Below are 19212 nucleotides of genomic sequence, written 5' to 3' on the forward strand. Positions count from 1 at the left end.
ACCCGGGGGAGCTCCTAGTTGACGTGCCTCAGCAGGAGACTCCCCCTCTATGGTGTTAACCCTTCCCGTGTCTCCAGCAAATGGGCTGGAGCCGGATAGTCAATAGGACCAATGCCTAAGCCAATGCCTCTCATTCCTGAATTCAATAAAGTTGTGGCCTAATTCGCCCATTTAACCTTAAATTATGGTGTCTGGTGTCTTTATTTATCCTCGGTGGGGGGCGGGAACTCGCCACGCAAACAATCTAATTGCATAACTTTCATATGGCATAACATTAAGTGGCTTTTAGCCAACACTTTGCCACACCATAAAGCTCTTTACTCTTTGACTCAGTCATTTTGCAGCTGTCTCATGTCTGCACAAAGGTTTCAGGTCCTCACCCAGTTATTTTTACTATGGGTGTTTGGCTTGACTAAGCCTTGTGGCTATACCTTCAAGCAGCACAAATGACAACTGGCATTGTGTTTGCATTAACGTGTCTGAATAAAAGGGATCTGTTGCTTTAAATCATGTTTGCTGTGACTCTGGAAACTAAGTAAACATTATCGTGGTAAAGCCTTGCATTCTAACACAGCAGGTTGGTGACAGAAGGTGCCGGGGCTGAAGGTCGTGGCTGTTTCAAGCAAGGATTTTCCCAGTCCAGGCCTCAGAACTTCATTGTAAGCTCCCTAAATCACTGTAAAGACGGGGCAGAATTTGCAACTGCGCTGTACTGGATACCCTGTTGGTAGAACTGCCAGGCTAAGAGAGTAAACCAATCGTACAACAATAGGTGAGTAGAACAACAAATGGAAGAAAGGTAAAGAATTATTTGTTCTGTGGGGGGAAAGAATCATGGGGCGGAGGATGGAAAGAAGAATATAAATCTGGAAACCCTGGCAGAACATTTGGCGAGGTAAATGGGGCCACTGCATCTGATCGGGCACGGAAAGCCACTGGGAGTTATTCAAGCTGTGGGAATGTCAGATAAGCGGAGGGGGAACATCACTGGCAAAATTATAGTAACTGGGTCACCACGACAAGTAAGATCCAGTATTCACAAACTGGCCAGGATAACACAGTTCACCAGTTCATATGAAGGAGGGACAAACATTCCCAAAGAAGCATTCCAAGAAACAATTTGCCACATTATTGTAATTTTGAAGAGACAACAGGATGACAAGCAGTGACTGTTCTTGGGTGCTCTTCAGCACATCTCTTTTTCAAAAGAAACAATTGTCCTTTTTGTTACGGAAATTATCTTTCCCATTAGGGAGCTACAGTATTGTTAGCCCAGCAACAAAAACCCGTTGATCTTCAATTGCCTAGGATCCTGTATAATACTTAATGCAAATGCAAAAATGAGATGTTCCATCTTTTTAAAAAATATTAAGGGATTACTTGGGTTAAAATAAATCAAAAATGGTTTGTTTTTGCTTTGTTGGGTCAAATGGGCTGTACTTTCAATATCTGAAAGCAGGAGGCGGATTTAGTATAAAAACAGAATTTTGAGAACATGGTTTTGAACCTGAGGCCAAAGCAGTCAGTTGAATCGAGATTAATTTTTGATATATGGGAGGAAATAGGCATACCTTCAGATTTCCCCCAAATGTTAGCATCTACCCTTGCTATTAAAGTCGATTTTATAGGTACAGAAGGCCATGTATGTTAACAATAACATGTTAACTGACAGAACAGACAATGACAAAGATATTTTGAGAACATAGTGTTCTGACAGCTCTATGAATAATAGGGATTTTTCAGTCCACGCCCATTAACATTGTTAAATAACCCAAAGTCAGCCATGAAGAAAGCCACGCCTTTGAAAAGCATTTGTCTGAAAGCAAAGCAATTTTAATTTTTTAAAAGGTCATTATTACTCAGATTGAAATTTTAAAACTGCACCTGCTTGGACAAGATCAGTTGCCAGCATCCTCTTAACTGTACCATTCATAAATCAAGATCGATTAATCAGGGCCACATAAAAAGGGTGCCCTTCCTTTGGGATCTTGCCTAAATTTTAAGCCCAAGTTCTTTCCTCACAAACGCTTTTAAGTGGCTTGTTTGGGCAGGGTTAAACCATCCTGGAAACATTGTAATTTCTCATACCTTATTATATTTTGTATATGCGTTTTATTCTGTTGGGAAGAAGTTTATTTTTATTTTTTTAAAAATCCAAATAATGAGATAAAAGGTCCACTACTATCCTGCTGCTTCCTTCTCCCTGCCCACCTGCCATGTGCCATCTTATCACCCATTTCCTTCTCCCTGGCACATCTCTCTGTGGCTGTGTATACACCATGCATTTAAAGCACATGACTTCCCCCACATGACTGTCATTTGTTAAGGGTGCTGGGAGATGAGGAATAAACTACAGTTCCCAGGATTCATTGAGGGAAACCATGTGCTTTAAATGTATGGTGTGTACAGTCCCCCCTGCCTTCCCCTTCTCACATCTCATTTTCTCTCACCTTCCCCTGTCCTCCTCTTACCCCACTGTCTTCTACCTGACCCCTTTCCTAAGCAATGTGCTATTTGCAGCAAGGTTTCATTGCAAGAGATTACCGTAAATGCAATATCAGAGAGATGACACAGATCATAACGCGATGTAGTCTAAAGTCTTGTCACATTAACTCAGGCATAGGCAAACTCGGCTCTCCAGATGTTTTGGGACTACAACTCCCATCATCTCTAGCTAACAGGACCAGTGGTCAGGGATGATGGGAGTTGTAGTCCCAAAACATCTGGACAGCCGAGTTTGCCAATGCCTGCATTAACTGATCATGTTTCACAGAGGGCAGCCTGTATTTCCCCCTCCCAATTCATAAATTTAAGGTGCTGCTTATTACCTAAATGGCTTGGGACCACAGTACCTAAAGGACTGCTTCCTCTGGCATGGGTCAGCCTGCCTTAAAAGATCATCTGAGGGGGCTGTTTTGTGTGTGCTACTGCCTTCCAGGGAGAATCAGTGGTAGCTACAACAGGGAGGGACTTTTCCATTAATTGGAACCAGTAGTTATGGAAGATCAGCGTGGGGCAGCCCGCATTCAAGCTGGTGTTCCGTAATTGCTTGGAATTTTTTTCTTTTTCAGCAAGCTTTTGCTGCTTATATTTCTATTTTAGTCTGGCTCTCTGTTGATTGTTTTGTTACACACAACCCCAATCTCCATAAGTAGTGCACGATTTCCATAAAGTGGTGTAAGATTCTAAGAAAGACACACCTGTTCCAGATGCACATAAGAAATAAGTTAGTAAAGGCATTCAGAACAAATCTTCAAAGCAGATCACAACGCAAAGACACTTTTTAACTCAACACAGCCCAGCAACAGTCTTTCCCTTTCTAGCAATTTCCAGTTCATCAAGAATTAATCAGCCTTCCTTCTACCTTCTTGGTGCATACTCCAGCCAGATCTGCGTTTCAAAAGCAGCTTTCAAACACATCAACAGCAATTCTAAAAAAACCTTTAAGCCGACAAAAACCATAAAGCACAGTGTTTCAAAATCCATTGCTAAGCCTTGCAGGAAGAATCCCTGCAGCAAAAGTAAACAGTCTCAGAAATCAGACCCAAACCTCTGCTTCTCCTCCACCAGGCAGCTGCCTGCATAGCCCTTTGTCCTGGGGCTTCTGTGTTTTCATTGAGTTCTCAGTCCAAGTAAATCAAACAGCTACACAGAATTGCTTGTTGTGGAATCTTCACAAAGTTCAAGAAAATTACACAGCTACTTCTGGGCTCCACTCACAGGTTCAGATTCTCCGGAGCCTGTCTATTTCTCTTTGGCCTTCCCTTAGGTTGTGGGTTAAAACTCTAAACTCACACCCCAGTCCCAAATCAGTTCCTGGATCCAGGGATTCAGGGGGCTTGATTAAATTATAGCATTTACTAAATCCAGGAATTATGGGGAGTGTGGCATCTCCAAACCCTGGCACTTACAACCCATAAAAATATTGTATTGGGCATCTCCAACTGGACCTGGAAAGCAGGGCATAAATTGTGTTACAAAATAATATAAATAAAACATACTGCAGCTATCATTTGAAAAGCCAAATATGACACTAGGATAAAAAAATGTGGCTATCACAACAACAAAAGCTAAAAGAAGAACCTCATACTGTATTTCCCCCATATAGTTCCTTGTGTTTTGTAATCAAAATAGCACGCCATTAGGATGACTCAGGGATGGTAGTTCTTTGAACATCTCCTCCCATTACGCTGCTGTGCCCTTTGTCACAATAACAATATGACTATTCATGAGGATAACTCAGGGTACTTCTAGCTTTGCAGTGTTACTGATAGGAAGGTTTGAAATACAATGTGTGTCCCCCTCTCAAAATGATCATAACCCTTTTCTGGCAAAAAAGAAGAAGAGGAGACCATAAGCCAAATGCAATATATAAGTATTCAGTTTGTCTGATCACAGTATAGAAAGGACCTGTGTCAGAGTGGAGCTTCTCTGTTGTCAATATGTAATGGTATAGTGTGGTTACTCGTGCGTAAACTGCCTCCGCTTCAATTAGATGGTTTGCTCAAACATGTTTAGGGTTAGAGCTCGCCCTCCGTGACCTGTTAGTCACTTGCAGAATCTGCCAGTGGGCGTTTCTTGAATCTCTTCCAGCATAAAAGCTGCTTGACCCCAAGTCTCCGCCTAAGTTCTCTGCGCGGAACGCGTCTGCGCAAGTAAGAGGGTGGCAAGGGCGTGCCAGCGCTCTCTCCGCTGGTTTCGGTTGAAGGGTCTTGGAGCCCTGACACTGATTCCTCCATCTCCTCTCTATTGGTGTCACGCTGAATTCCTTCCCCCCAACTGGTTCCCTCTCCGGCATCGCTCTGGAGCCCTGCCTCCGCTTTTCGCTCTGATGTCAGTTCCCTGACATCCACCTCCCCCCCAGGACCCCCTCCACCCCCGGCCTGACCCGGTGACGTGACCTTGTCCCCATCTTCAGCCGACGATGCAGGGAACCCTCGAAAGGAGCTGTCGTCATCGCCCAAGGACTCAAACCCCGCTTCCCACCCGCCCCGGTTTCTGATGGGAGGGGCTTCCCAATCTGATTCCTTCTCTCCTGACGACTTCCCTCCTTCCTCTGGGGACGCTGGAAAACCCACAAAATCCTCCTCCTCATCATCGGTGGTGGTAAATTGCTCCTCCCAGAACCTCTCCAGAGGTTTGGGCTTCCTCGGATACCTGTTGTGAAACTCTTCCACTAGATACCCATCATCTATTTCCCCTTCTGGAACCCACGTGTTTTCTGACTCGGGCTCCCCCTCCCACGCTACTAGGTATTCCACCTGCCGCCCCCGCCACCACGAATCCAGGATCTCCATTATCTGCTGGTGGTGTTCCTTCTCTTCCAGTGGTGGGTGTCTGAGCCCTTCTCCTCCTACCTCCCGGACTCTCCGCTCCTCTCGGTACGGCGAGAGCAGTGACCTATGAAATACCGGGTGGATTTTCATGTTGTCTGGCAACTTGAGCCTGAATGCCACCGGGTTGACTTGGTGTACCACCTCGAAAGGCCCCAGCCGCTTTGGCCGGAGTTTCTTACACCCACCCTTGAAGGGCAATCCTTGAGTGGATAACCACACCCGGTCCCCCACCCTAATGGTCTTCCCTTCCCGGCGACGTTTATCCGCTTGCCTCTTGTACTCTTCCTTGGCCCTTTCCAGATTCATCTTAAGCTGCTGGTGCAGTGCTTCCATTTCTTCCACGAACTGCTCTGCGGCGGGCACGCTCCACCCTTCCTCCTCCCTCCCGGGAAAGGCCCTGGGGTGACACCCATAATTAGCCAAGAATGGGCTCATCCCCGTGGACACATGCTCCGCATTGTTATACGCAAACTCGGCCAGTGCTAGCTTATCTACCCAGTCGTTCTGCCTCTCGTTGACGTAACAGCGGAGATATTGCTGCAATATGCTGTTCGCCCTCTCTGCCTGCCTGTTAGTTTCCGGGTGCCTCGCCGTCGAGAATCCCACCTCCACCTGCAATAAGTTCATAAGCTTCCTCCAGAACCTCGAGGTAAATTGTTTCCCTCGATCAGAGATAACCCTTGAAGGAGCCCCATGCAACCTGAAGATGTGAGTAACAAACAGTTGTGCGGTTTCCTCGGCTGTCACCGCATGAGAGCATGCTATAAAATGGCACATCTTGGTTAGCAGATCTACTACTACCATGACTGCTGTCTTACCTCTGGATTTGGGCAAATCTGTCACGAAATCTATTGATACCACCTCCCAGGGTCTCCCCGGCGTGGGCAAGGGTTCTAGTAACCCTGCCGGGGCTGCCCGCTCCCCCTTGGCTCTTTGGCAGCGGTCACACCCTCGTACATACTCTCGTACATCTTCCCTCACCCTCGGCCACCAAAACTCCCTAGTGACCAGTAACATGGTCTTGTGTTGCCCAAAGTGTCCCGCTGTAGGGTTGTCGTGAAGCTGTCGGAGCACCCTTTCCCGTAAGGGCCCCCCGGGCACATACATTGCTCCCTTGTAATACAGTAACCCTTCCCTTACCTCGAAGTCCCCCCCGGTCTATCCCATTTTCCCTTAGTTCCCTGATTCTGGTTTGGGCAAATTCGTCCTGGCGAATCAACTCGGTTAGTTCTCGTTTCCCAACCAACGCCCCCCCACAAACCCATCGTTCCTCAGGGAACACATGTCGAGCGTCCGGTGGTCTTCCTCCTTCCGTGTACTCCGGTTTCCGTGAAAGCGCGTCTGCTCTCACGTTCTCTTGCCCTGGCACGTACTTGATCTCAAAGAAGAACTTGGAGAACTCCTGTGCCCACCGAATCTGTCGCTGGTTGAGCACTCGCACTGTCCTCCAGTATTCCAAGTTCTTGTGGTCAGTGCAAACCTGGATCTTGTGCTGAGCCCCTATCAGGAGATGTCTCCACTGGTGAAATGTGGCATAAATAGCTAACAGTTCACGATCATACACCGTGTAGTTCTGTTCCGATTCGTTCAGCTTCCTTGAGAAGAAGGCGCACGGCCTCCATGTGTCTTGGGCCAGTCCCGGCTGGAGCAACACCGCTCCTATCGCTCTGTCCGACGCGTCGGTCTCTAGCCTCATCGGTTTCTGCAGATCCACGTGCAGGAGCTGTTCCTCCGAGGCGAACGCCTGCTTTAGCCCCTCGAAGGCACGTTGGGCACCTTCCGTCCAGACGAACTTCTTTTTGCTACTGAGACAATCCGTGATGGGTGCGGTTAAGTGGGCGAAGTTCTTGATGAACTTCCGGTAGAAGTTGCTGAACCCAAGGAACCTCTGCACATCCTTCCGGGTTTTGGGGGCCTTCCATTCCAGCACCGCCTGCACCTTGCCGGGGTCCATGGCTAGGCCTCTGTCTGACAACCTGTATCCCAGAAATTCCACTTCCTTGGCGTGAAACTGGCACTTTTCCAGCTTGACCCACAGTTGGTGCTCTCATAGCCTTTTCAGCACTTCCCTGACGTCCTGGACATGCTGTTTTTCATTGTCCGAATAGATCAGGACGTCGTCCAGAAATGCTACGCAGTTCTTGTACAGCAGGGGACCCAGCACATGGTGCATGAAGCTTTGAAAACAAGCAGAGCCTGATTGTAATCCAAATGGCATAACTAAATATTCAAAGGCCCCCAGGGGGGTGAACATGGTGGTTTTCCATTCGTCCCCCTCTCTCATTCAAATCAGATTGTAGGCCCCCCTAAGGTCCAGCTTGGTAAAAATCTTACCCTTCCTTACCCTGGTCAGAATATCATCAATTCTGGGCATTGGGAAGGTCACGGGTTCTGATACCAGGTTTAATTTTCGATAGTCCACGATGAGCCTCGGCTGATCCGTGTTTTTTTTATCCACAAAAAACACAGGGCTGCCCCCCACTGCCTTAGATTCTCTTATAACCCCCCTTTTCAAGTTCTTGTCTATAAAGTCTCGCAACTCCTGCATCTCTCTGTCGGACATGGCATACAGCTTACCCACCGGCAGCTGTGCCCCAGGGAGAAGGTTGATTTGGCAGTCGAAGGGCCTATGTGGCGGCAGCCTGTCCGCTTCCCTTTCGCTGAAGACCTCTTGTAAGTCTGCGTACTGTGGGGGCACCTTCCCTTTCTGCTCCAGCGTGGTTGCTGCTGCTCTGGCCAACCTCACCCTGGGCTTCTCCCCTCCTAGACAGTGTTCCAAACAGTGGGCTGACCCGAAGGTGACTGTGCGTTGGTGCCATGCCACCACTGGATCATGTAGCACTAGCCAGCTCATCCCCAGTATTATTGGGGGTCCCGCCAGTGTGGCCATGTGAAAGGCTATGGTTTCTGTGTGCCTGGACACACTCATTCTCATTGGCGGGGTTTGATGTGTCACCTCCCCCCCTAGCAACTCTCTGCCATCTATCGTGGTGACTTGGAGTGGGAAATCCAGTGGCAGCAAGTGGATCTGGTGCTCCAGCGCAAACTCCTTACTAAAAAAATTACAGGAGCTCCCTGAGTCCAACATTGCTTTCACCTTGACTGGGTGTCCATTTGGGAGTTCTAGCGTCACCTCTATCGCTATAGAAACCTTGGGTGGGTCCAGTTGGGGCACTTCAATTAGTTGTTCGCTTGGCTGCTGCGCCCCCCTGTGGGCAGTCAAGCGCTGGCATTCCCCTGCACCTTATCCTCTGCCCCCTCCCCCTCATTTCCAGCGGCCCCCACCATCCCTTGCCAAGCCTTTCTTTGTGGGCAGACCCTGGCAAAGTGTCCCGGCCGTTGGCAGAGGAAACATTTCTTGGAGTTTCTCCCAGCCTTTGCCTCCCTTTTGACTACTTGGTGGGCGCTTGGCACCTCGCGTGCGCGCGCCCCATCAATTTCCATTGGCACCACGTCATCGGAAGGCTGCCTTGGCATCTCAGGAATGCGGTAGTCAGGGCAACGCTCCCCTCTCCCTTCCCGCCTTTCCAAAGCGCGCGCTTCCTGGCGAGAGCCTATCGCCAGCGCAGATTTCGTCAGCTGATCCATAGTCTCCGGGCGGGGCGCGCGGGAGAGCTCATCTTTAACGGCTGGGGACAACCCCTCCTCAAACAGCATCCGTATGGGTGGGCTGTCCATATCCCATTCGAGCCTGTGTATTAGCATCGCAAAGCGGGACCAATAGTCTCTAACGGAAAGGTCCCCCTGCTTACATCTCATCAGCTCCCGTTGGGTCACACTCTCCCCCAATTGGCTGGAATACATAGCGTCCATCACCTGAAAAAACTTCCGGACGTCCTTCATGGCGGGGTTATGTGCGGCCATTAGGGGTCTGACCCATTCCCTCGCGCTGCCCTCAAGGTGCCCCACGATATAAGCCACTTGCGCCGCCTCGTCAGCAAAATCATCATGCTGCAGCTGCAGTGTGTACTCTATTTCTGTCCGGAATCCATTATATTCTTGGGGTTTCCCCCCAAATTTGTGTACCAGTCCGGGTACCTTCCTTGCCACTGGGGTGGTCTCACCTGCGCGTCCTGGGTGCGCCTCTCGTCCAGCCGCGCCATCAGCAGTGCTACATGCCGTTCCAGCTCCCGGTTCCTCTTCACTAGGTCCTGCGCCCCCGCAGCTGGCTCCGCTGCCCCGGCACCTCCTGTCTGGCTCATGTTTCCACTGCTTACTCACGAGTAACAGCAAGGGACTGGCAGATTGCTGTAATGGTATAGTGTGGTTACTCGTGCGTAAACTGCCTCCGCTTCAATTAGATGGTTTGCTCAAACATGTTTAGGGTTAGAGCTCGCCCTCCGTGACCTGTTAGTCACTTGCAGAATCTGCCAGTGGGCGTTTCTTGAATCTCTTCCAGCATAAAAGCTGCTTGACCCAAGTCTCCGCCTAAGTTCTCTGCGCGGAACGCGTCTGCGCAAGTAAGAGGATGGCAAGGGCGTGCCAGCGCTCTCTCCGCTGGTTTCGGTTGAAGGGTCTTGGAGCCCTGACACCGATTCCTCCATCTCCTCTCTATTGGTGTCACGCTGAATTCCTTCCCCCCGACTGGTTCCCTCTCCGGCATCGCTCTGGAGCCCTGCCTCCGCTTTTCGCTCTGATGTCAGTTCCCTGACACAATACATCTTCCTGCAAAGGGGTGTTGTGGAGATAAATTAGATGACGTCCAGGAGGGATTTCTGAAAGGCAGCTCTTTGTCCTAGATCTTATCAAAAAACCACAAAAGCTCAAGAATTTTTAGGTTTGTCTAAAAACAACTTTTGGGTTTTCCTTAAAAGAGCACATCAATTCTGTGGGTTCCCTTGAAAAGGCACAACAACTTCTGGGGTGTCCTGGTTTTTACTCTTTGAAAATTAGCAACCCTAGGATATGGTCATCAGCAGCACTTATGTAGCACATTTGAAATTTCACAGTGCTTCACATGCATTGTCGCAGCAGTCTTTACAACCACCCTGCAAAGTAGGCCAACACAATATCCCCATGGTGCAAATGGTCTAAAAATGAGAAGAATAAGCAGTTTGTACACTAATAATATACTACAGAAACTACTACTGCCGTTGAAACCTTTTACAAACATACATTAAGGATTCTGTGCTGCTCTGCAGAACAAGGAGCATAAAGAGAGATAAAACAGGAGAGAAGGAATGCATATGCCATTCCCCAAAGGCGACTGAGGCAGAAAGAGAGATTAAGACACTTGCTGTTGCTCCCAAAGGGTGCCAAACTGGAAAAATATCCACAATTTACAGGCCAGTGTCTTAATCACTGAGTCTTGATTCCTCTCTCCCTCCCTTTCTTATTATAGAAGAAAGTACAGAAGAAAAATAGAAACTGAGGGTGTTTCTCAGAGGAACTGCCATGTTCTAAAAATAGGCAGAGACAGCTCCTAGAAATGCGCCGAAGAAATGACAGTAAAAAAGAAAGAAGTGAGAGGCTCGCTTGCGAACCTCTTGCCATTTGGGTGTTGGACTGGCAGTACAAATTCTGACCTTGGGAAATAACTCAGCATGACATTCAGTGGGTTGATGCTATCAAATTTGATGCAGTCTAGCATCTCTACAGTGATCTTTCCACCATACTGAGCACCAGTTACTAAGACAATTCTCTGCCAACCTCATTAAATTTATACAATAGGTCACAGAGCCGTAGATGTTTGCTCTGTGACTGTGGCACTGTAATACAGGATGCTAGTTATGTCTAGATCCACCGGTGCCTGTAAAATAGATACAGATATTTTCCTTCAAATCATATTTGTAACAGTTGAGAGATAGGCAAGCCCACACAAGAGAATTGTGCAGAATAATCTTCCAGGCCTCAATCAGATTGGGGGGTGGGTTGAGTTATTTCACAGAGTGACTTGAGAATAAAGCCCCCCTCCCCTAAAATAGCCCACAAACCAGGCTTGCCTATAGAATGCTGGCATGCACCAAAAATATCCTTCAGCTACACCAAGGTCTAGGACTGTGGGATAAGCAGCCTCATAAAACCAACATACTTAATGTATGAAGGGGTCCTGCCAGGCTTAGCTCACCTTGGGAGAGACTAGGACCTAGGTAATCAGGCCTTTTTTCCACCTCAGTCTACCTGTGAAAACATCTGAGCTGGTTGCTCCAGGCTCAGACTGCATGCCTCTCACAAGCCACTCTTGACTTCCTATACCAATAATTTAGGAACTTTCACCACTGTGAGTGAGCCATGTTTTATTGCCTGTGCAACTATTTCTATTTTTTAAATATAATTTTTGTATTTTTTAAAGCACAAGAACTTAACCTTTGGATAATTTGTAAGTAAACCATTTTAACTTACCAAGCATGTGGCCTTTTTCTATGCTGGGGATAAGGGCAACTTTGGAAAGAACTTGGAAGGGCATGTTTTAAAGGTCTAACAGCTAATAATAATAATAATAATAATAATAATTTTTATTTATATCCCGCCCTCCCCGGCTGAAGCCAGGCTCAGAGCGGCTAACATCAAAATAGCCACTCAGAGCGGCTAACATTATATTTACACACTTTACTTTGCTGCATATTTTCTGCTTTAAATCTCTGCTGGGGTTCTCTCACTAAAGACTACTTGCCCCAAACTTGGATCTTGGCATCCAGGAATTCTCTTTTTGTACCTATTTTTTCCTTGAACCAACCTAGTGCCCTCCAGATGTTTGAGACTGCAACTGACAGCAATACAAGCTAGCAAGTGTAGTTGATGAAGGCTGGTCTAGGCCCATCCTTTCCTGTGGTTCCCCCAGGAGTATACAAAGATGGGAACCTCCCATTTGCCAGACACTCCTAGACAGCTCAAAGGGCTTGGATGCTCCTATGTATGTGCACTATATTCAAGGACAGGACCATTGGAACTGTATATGTAGAACCCACTAAGTCTGTAGAAGTATGTGATGATAATAACTTATAATTTATATGCTGCTCATCTGACTGTGTTACCATACAGACTACAGCGGCTGGAGAGAAGAGGTAGCCAAAATGGAGGTGCCTCCTAGATATTTGGGGCTCCAAATTCCATCATCCCTAACCATTGGCCATGCTGCCTGAGGCTGATGGTTGGGAAAGGCTGATCTACAAACACCTGACTCTTTTGTTATGGTACCATCATTGCTATTGTGGTTTAACATAAACTTAATATGTACTTTCTGTTATGTTTCTATGACTCCCCAACCCCATTTTATCCTCAAAAGAAACCCTGTGGAATAGGCTAGGTTGAGATATAATGACTTGCCCAAGGTCACCAAATGAATTTCCAGTGATTTGAATCTGGTTCTTCCTAGTCCAGTGATTTATCCATTATTTCATTCTGGATTTCCCAGCCCACAAGGCGTGCTCCAAAAAAACCCTGGAAATTCCTAGAAAAGCATTTCATCCTATTTAAAACTACATTGTGAACATGCATATTAGAAGCACTGTACATAGTGGGCTAACACCATGCCTGCTGGAAGTTGAACTTTCTTGTTGATCTGTTGTGTGTGGTTTGGTGATTGTGTACACACCCATCCAAGCATGATCATTACAATTATGGGTGCTAGTGGGGGTGCATGGTTGCCGAGCTGCTTTGATTAATACAAAAATGGAGGCAATTGTGAAATGTGCAAAGAGGAAGCAAAACAAGCATATTTGAGTATTGAGTGATCAACTCATAAATATTTGTGTGGTAGAAAGGAATGATGGGCGGTCAGGTACACACTCATATCCAACCTACCAACACTTTTTTATCACAGGGGTGTGGACAGGGTGATAAGGAATAAGACAAAAGCATAAACTTTTAATACTTGTTCTACCCAACTGCTACCAGACTGTGTGGAAAGAGAGAGCGAAACCAGGTTGAGAATACAACTAAACCTGTATAGATTTATATTTTTTAATTCAGTATATTACCTTCTTATAACAACTAGTCTGATTTTACATGTTGAGGACCATGCCGGAATAAACTAGCAAAACATTGTAAACCCATAGTTTCCGTTTGGTAATAATCAATATTAACAATATTTGATTAAATTGTAAAATGTAGTTTACTTTGAGGTGAAGTTCTTTTCTTTTCAAGTACTCTTTTGATATGCTGTATGGATGTAATTCAATAACTGATGCTCAGTTTGGGAGTAGAACTAATCCAATTTGTCATCAACTCAGCCTGTCTTGTTCTTTTCGCCCAGCTTTCGTCAGATGTCTTGGACTACAAGGCCCATCATGAGCCCCAGCCAACACAGGTAATGGGCATGATAGTCCAAAACATCTAGAGGGCACTAGGTTGGCAAAGGCCTCTCTATCCTAATAAATTGTGTTGGTTCAGCCATTATGGCAAACACCCACACTTTATCAAGCCATTTTAATACATAATATTACTGACAATCTCCACTTCCCCACAGAAATATGCCAGCATTTTTTTTAAAAAAAACTTCTTTACATTCCCACCTCACCAGGCCTTCAACTAGTTCATTAAGAAGAACATCAGAGCTAAAGAATTTTCATATCCTAAACATGCTTAGATGTTGCTTAAGAAGTAGCAAGAAAGAGAAATAAAGTGACAGTTAATAACACACCTGTCTTCAGTTCAGAGATCTACGCCCTCCCATCAGATGTCAAACAGATAAACAACTATTTGACTTTTAGAAGGTATCTGAAGGCAGCCCTGTTCAGGGAAGTTTTTAATGGTTGATGTTCTGCTGTGTTTTAATATTTTGTTGGTAGCTGCCCAGAGTGGTTGGGGCAGCCCAGTCAGTTGGGCGGCGTATTATTATTATTATTATTATTATTATTATTATTATTATTACTACATATAGTTTACCTTTTTAGAATTCTAATTCTAATTATTGCCTATACCTTCAGGGGCTCTTGCAAGCTGAGAGTATTGTTGCATTAAGGCTGGAGTGGTGAACCCTAGGCCTTAGGCCAAATGAAGCCCTCCATTTCTGTCTATCTGACTCTTGGACTCTATCCAGGCCACACCTCTTCTTCCCCAGGTTACACCCCTCAGCAGCACTGCTTTGTATCCTCCTTGGGAGCTTTTGCCTTGCTGGAATGTGTCACTGAACTCCAATAATGCCTCTTGCTTGCATTCATGGAGGATAGAGAGGGGTGTGCAAAGGTAAAATTTGCATTAGTTTGCTCTGCCCAGTTTTGCCTCTTGCTTCTCTGGTAACTGGCATCTGACCCTCCAAAAGGTTGTCCTGAAGGGAATATGACCTTCAGGCTTCAAAAAGGTCCCTCACCCCTGCACTTAAGGTACAAAAAAATCCTATTTTATTGTGTTTTGACTAGATCTTGGGCATTGGTGATGTAAGCTAACAGCAGCCTTATGAGAAAAAGGTGTTAACATTTGTCCCACTGAAATCTGGAAATCACCTTGAAGTGTGTAAGATTGACAGCTCTGGCCAATTTAGATTGATTGATGTTTATCCACACAACAAGGAAAGAATGACATCGAAGCAAGCTGTTCTCCTGACAACTTTTTTATCCCTCTAAAATGGAAGAGGCTTATGCTACTGCAGAATGAGCCAGATCAGGGTTCTGGAATGCGATCATGTTTCACCCTGAAAAATAGGCAGAGGAGGTCAAAGCTTCCTTTAATCCGTCTTTACATTTCATGATAGATTCCCTTAGGTATGGGAACTCTTTACAGAGAAAAGGACCTTCAATCTTTGCTTATGAACTAGCTTTAGGAATGTGAATAAAATAAGGTTAGCCTATAGTTTAATTAGTTCTGAAATCTTATAATGGCAGTGAAAAGGCCTTCTGTTTTCCTTAGTTTTCAATATGCCGAAGGCTGACTTTTCTGACATGACAATGACTGCTTAATAGCCCCAAAGGAGCAATGCTACTCTAAGATAACTGCTTTTAGCTGCTTCTCCCCGATGAGACCCATGAGACAAAGCACAGATTTGTGCAGGATGTGAATGATCTAAGTGAACTTTGATGCACTAACTATTATTGCAAACATGTTTTATGAACCCTGGGTATCTGCTTTTATTACATAATGAATCAATACCAGAAGTGTGAAATGGCAGTACCGTGTTAGCACAAATAGAGCAATTCTAACTATAATTTTACCTTTAAATATGTAACACTTACATGTTCAATTGTTAGCCACATGTTCTAAGATACGTTTTAAGAATTCAACATTTGAAGATGGATTTTTAATGTACTACGTACTACTGTTTACTTCCTTTGATCTATCAACTATGACAATCACAGGCACACATAACTGGCCTAAAACCCTCTAAGGATGAATATGTGAAGCACTTTCACAAAAGGCTATGTAAAGCCGTGTCTGATCCATAGGCAGCACCATGGGAAAGTGTTTTCCCTGATCCTCAATAACCAGTCCTCTATGACTTTCCTTAAACTGTAGGGGAAGTAAAGCCCCCAAGTTTAAATCAGGGGTTGGGAATGTGTGTTGTTGGAATCAAACTCCCATCAGTCCCATCAGGGATGATGGGAGTTTAGCAATACAGTGGTACCTCGGGTTACATACGCTTCAAGTTACATACGCTTCAGGTTACAGACTCTGCTAACCCAGAAATAGTACCTCGGTTTTAAGAACTTTGCTTCAGGATGAGAACAGAAATCGTGCTCTGGCGGCGCAGCAGCTGCAGGAGGCCCCATTAGCTAAAGTGGTGCTTCAGGTTAAGAACAGTTTCAGGTTAAGAATGGACCTCCGGAACGAATTAAGTACTTAACCTGAGGTACCACTGTATATGACAAAGTATGCTAAAAGGGCAAGGAAGGTTTGGGGTTGTGTGTCATGAGGTGTGTGTCCGCAGACTCTAATTCCCGGCTACTGCACATATTGAAGACAGGTGTACCAATCCATTTGGGGATTAGGCGAAGTGCTTCCTGCCTAATCTCAAACTTTAGAAGTCAGGTGTCTCATGTCTCGTGCTATGGTGCTATGTAGGAGGTGGGATTTTTTATACCTTCCAGGACCCCAGCTTACACATTCCCAGGGATGCTACCCAAATAAGTCATTTTCAGAGCAGACCCTCTGAAACGAATGGAGTTGAAGTAATTTAAATCCAGTGATTATAATGAGTTGTCCATCAGACATAGCGTTATCGTATGAATCCAATGAAGATCTTCTAGTAACTGAAATCCAGCCACTTTCCTCCTCCGAAAGCAAGGACAGCTTATGCTTTGTTTTCCACATCCATGCATCTGACTTTGTCTTTCTTCAAGGGGTCCTTTTGTAGAGTTATTATAAGCCTTCTGATGGACAAGAGGAAGCCAATTCAAATACAGCAATACTTTCATTGAACAGTAAAGCATATACATTCTCCACATTCTTCAAATTCCTCATCCATTGCCTAGCCAGTCTTCAGCACTGCATTAATATTTGACCTTATTAGCCTCTCTCTGTATATTCTAGAATAACAACAAGAACATTTCAGTATGACTGTCAGCACAGGATTGCTAACCCAAATGCAGTATAAGCAGTAGAACACTCCAAATGTCATAATATGCTACCGGAGGAGGGGGTTCTGTTCATTCTCCGTGCAATAAAATAATGCAGCTTACTGGTCCATAAAGTTCTGATTCTGCTCCTTGTATATTAACACATTCTCTTGAAAAATTAGTCATATTTTCAGGCTGCCTTTTTAAAAAAATAATAATGACAAATTTCATTAATTTTTAAAGTATCAGTAGAATAAATAATTAATTACATATCACAAAGTGTAGACATAAAATTATGTCTCCCATCCCTGGCCAGTCCTAACTCAATGTCCCACCAACATCAACAACAATAGAGGAATTTGAAGTGTAGGGGGGAGGGAAAGGGCTTAGCAAAAAGAAGTGTGAGTCTAAATCAGAACCACAGTTCAATGCTGCTTTCGTCTCTTGTTCAAATAGCTCAAAAAATGTCTTCCAGATTTCCCCTGCTTTTATATCAATATTTGCTCACTTATTGCTTGATCCAGTATGCCTTCTGTCCAACATTCTATTGTTGAGCCTCCTTAGATTTCCATTGTTCCTGTGACCTGATCAATTTAGCATTTGCTCTGGTAGTAATGCGTATGATGTGTACCACCCTCGTTCTCTTAGAATGGCAATGGCACCCAACTGAGAGGTGCTGAAACTGAGTTCCGGCAAGTTCTGGCTGAAACAAAGCCCCAGCTTTATTTTCTTTCTCACACAGCCAAGGAAACCCTATTGCAAAACAGTTTACCGGTATATTTCTTGCCTTATTGCAGAGGTCTTGTTTGAATGCTGTTCTGATATAAGACACATACTTTGCAATTGACCAACTTTGACATGCCCTCTCCTTTTTTGATCTTATACTGAGAATGTAGTAAAGCTAATTCCCCTCAGCTATTTAGAATTATATATGACAGCAGCAGATTTAGAATGCAAGTCACTGAGGGATTTCCAGTGAAGCAGCAGCTAACCAGCCACTTTTCACTCTGCAACTCCTTCCTCCAGCCACTTTTTTCCAATATGATGTCTGCTACTGGCTAGGGGTGGTTGTGTTAGGGAAGCAACCTTGAAGGAGAGGCTTGTTAAGTATAATTGGTTTAATTGACATTGAAATCGGAATGTTTATCTATTGGTGAAAAGATTTAACATAGGGAGATTCCACTGAAGCTTTGGAAAAGCAAAAAGAGCACTCTGAGCTCTTGGTGAGTTGATAACTAACTGATTGTTGCTTTCTGCTAGCTATCAAACGTGAGTGAGTAACCTTAGATCAGGTGATAAAGGTATTGAGTTGCAAATTTGCTATCTTGGAAAGGTGGTGGCTGCTTCTTTGTTCTCTCCCAGGCTGCATGGAAGGAAGATTTAAATGAAGCTCTCCAGAAAAACAGAGCTAGGCAAAATGGATGTTGAAGGAGAGAGACCTTTACTTATAGGTCTGTTTGGATTATTTCATATTTTGTAAGATGCTGAGCCTATGACTTCGAACGGCATATGTCTTCTGGAACTGTTTGGATGTATCATTGGATGTTTTAATTCTGTTATGAAGAAAGTTCTGCAAGTAAAGTTTGAATAATATTTTTATGATTTGGGACAAAGTTGCCTTACAAAAGGAGTCAGTTCTTTTGCTTCCAGTCGCTTCAAAATGCACAATATTAATATCTGCAACAGGGCTGTGGTGAAACTGATAATGGAAAAAAGAGTTCAGTACCCCTCTTCTGCCCTCCCTCATTTTTTTTACTGTGGTTTGACAGCAATCTACATTTGAAGATAAAGAACTTGCATCATGTATATTTCCACCCCCAGAAGGCTAATGCTTCCAAGTCTTCCAAGTCTGAATATTATACTCCCTTCAGCTGCGCCCTGTTGTTCTTCTTGCTGCATTTCTCCTCACCTCTCTTGAGAGCTGTTACACTGTTAATGAGTCATCTTCGCAATTTCAGCACTATTTGTTTCCTAGAGGTGAAGCAAAATGTCTCTTCTGAAAGCACATCATTCATTTTAGTCTTTATGTAGCACCTTCATGCCAGTGCAATTCACCTACTCAATCAGGCAACAGCGTAGTGCTTCCTATGAGGACATTTTTGGGCTGCCATATCCTACCGCCGCTCTTAACAGGATGAAAGCCACCACAAGCTGACTGATGGCATGGTGATTCATCCTGTGAATGCTCCAATAGGTTCCATCAACCGATGCCTAGCTACTGTATGAAAACCCTCTCAAAATGTGAGTGGAAACAGGAGATGAAAGATTATGGTCTCAATAAAGAATAATATTCACAAGGCCAGTCACAGCATTAAAAAAATTAAGCTTGAGTGGCTTCAACAAATCCCCATTTTGCCAAAATGGTTGTATGAATGAGTCCTTTACTTGCTTTATGTTCCTTTACCCATGGCTTCCTAGAGTACTGAATGCAGTGGAAATTGACAATA

The 19212-nt window shown here is 44.9% G+C and overlaps 1 protein-coding gene across 2 annotated transcripts in view; it reads left to right on the plus strand.

The window, feature by feature from the left end:
* The first annotated feature begins 588 nt into the window (after nt 1-588).
* Nucleotides 589-19212, plus strand: part of NGEF (neuronal guanine nucleotide exchange factor) — a 62398-nt gene continuing 43774 nt past the window's right edge. Inside the window, exon 1 of one of the 2 annotated variants that reach the window (XM_081864600.1) lies at nt 589-772. The gene's annotated coding sequence lies outside the window, so the exon portion shown is untranslated. The remainder of the gene's footprint in view (nt 773-19212) is intronic. The other variant, XM_081864601.1, reaches the window with a different exon arrangement.

Source organism: Podarcis erhardii, assembly GCF_964252035.2.
Source record: "Podarcis erhardii genome assembly, chromosome: 5".
NCBI classification, from domain to species: Eukaryota; Metazoa; Chordata; class Lepidosauria; order Squamata; family Lacertidae; genus Podarcis; species Podarcis erhardii.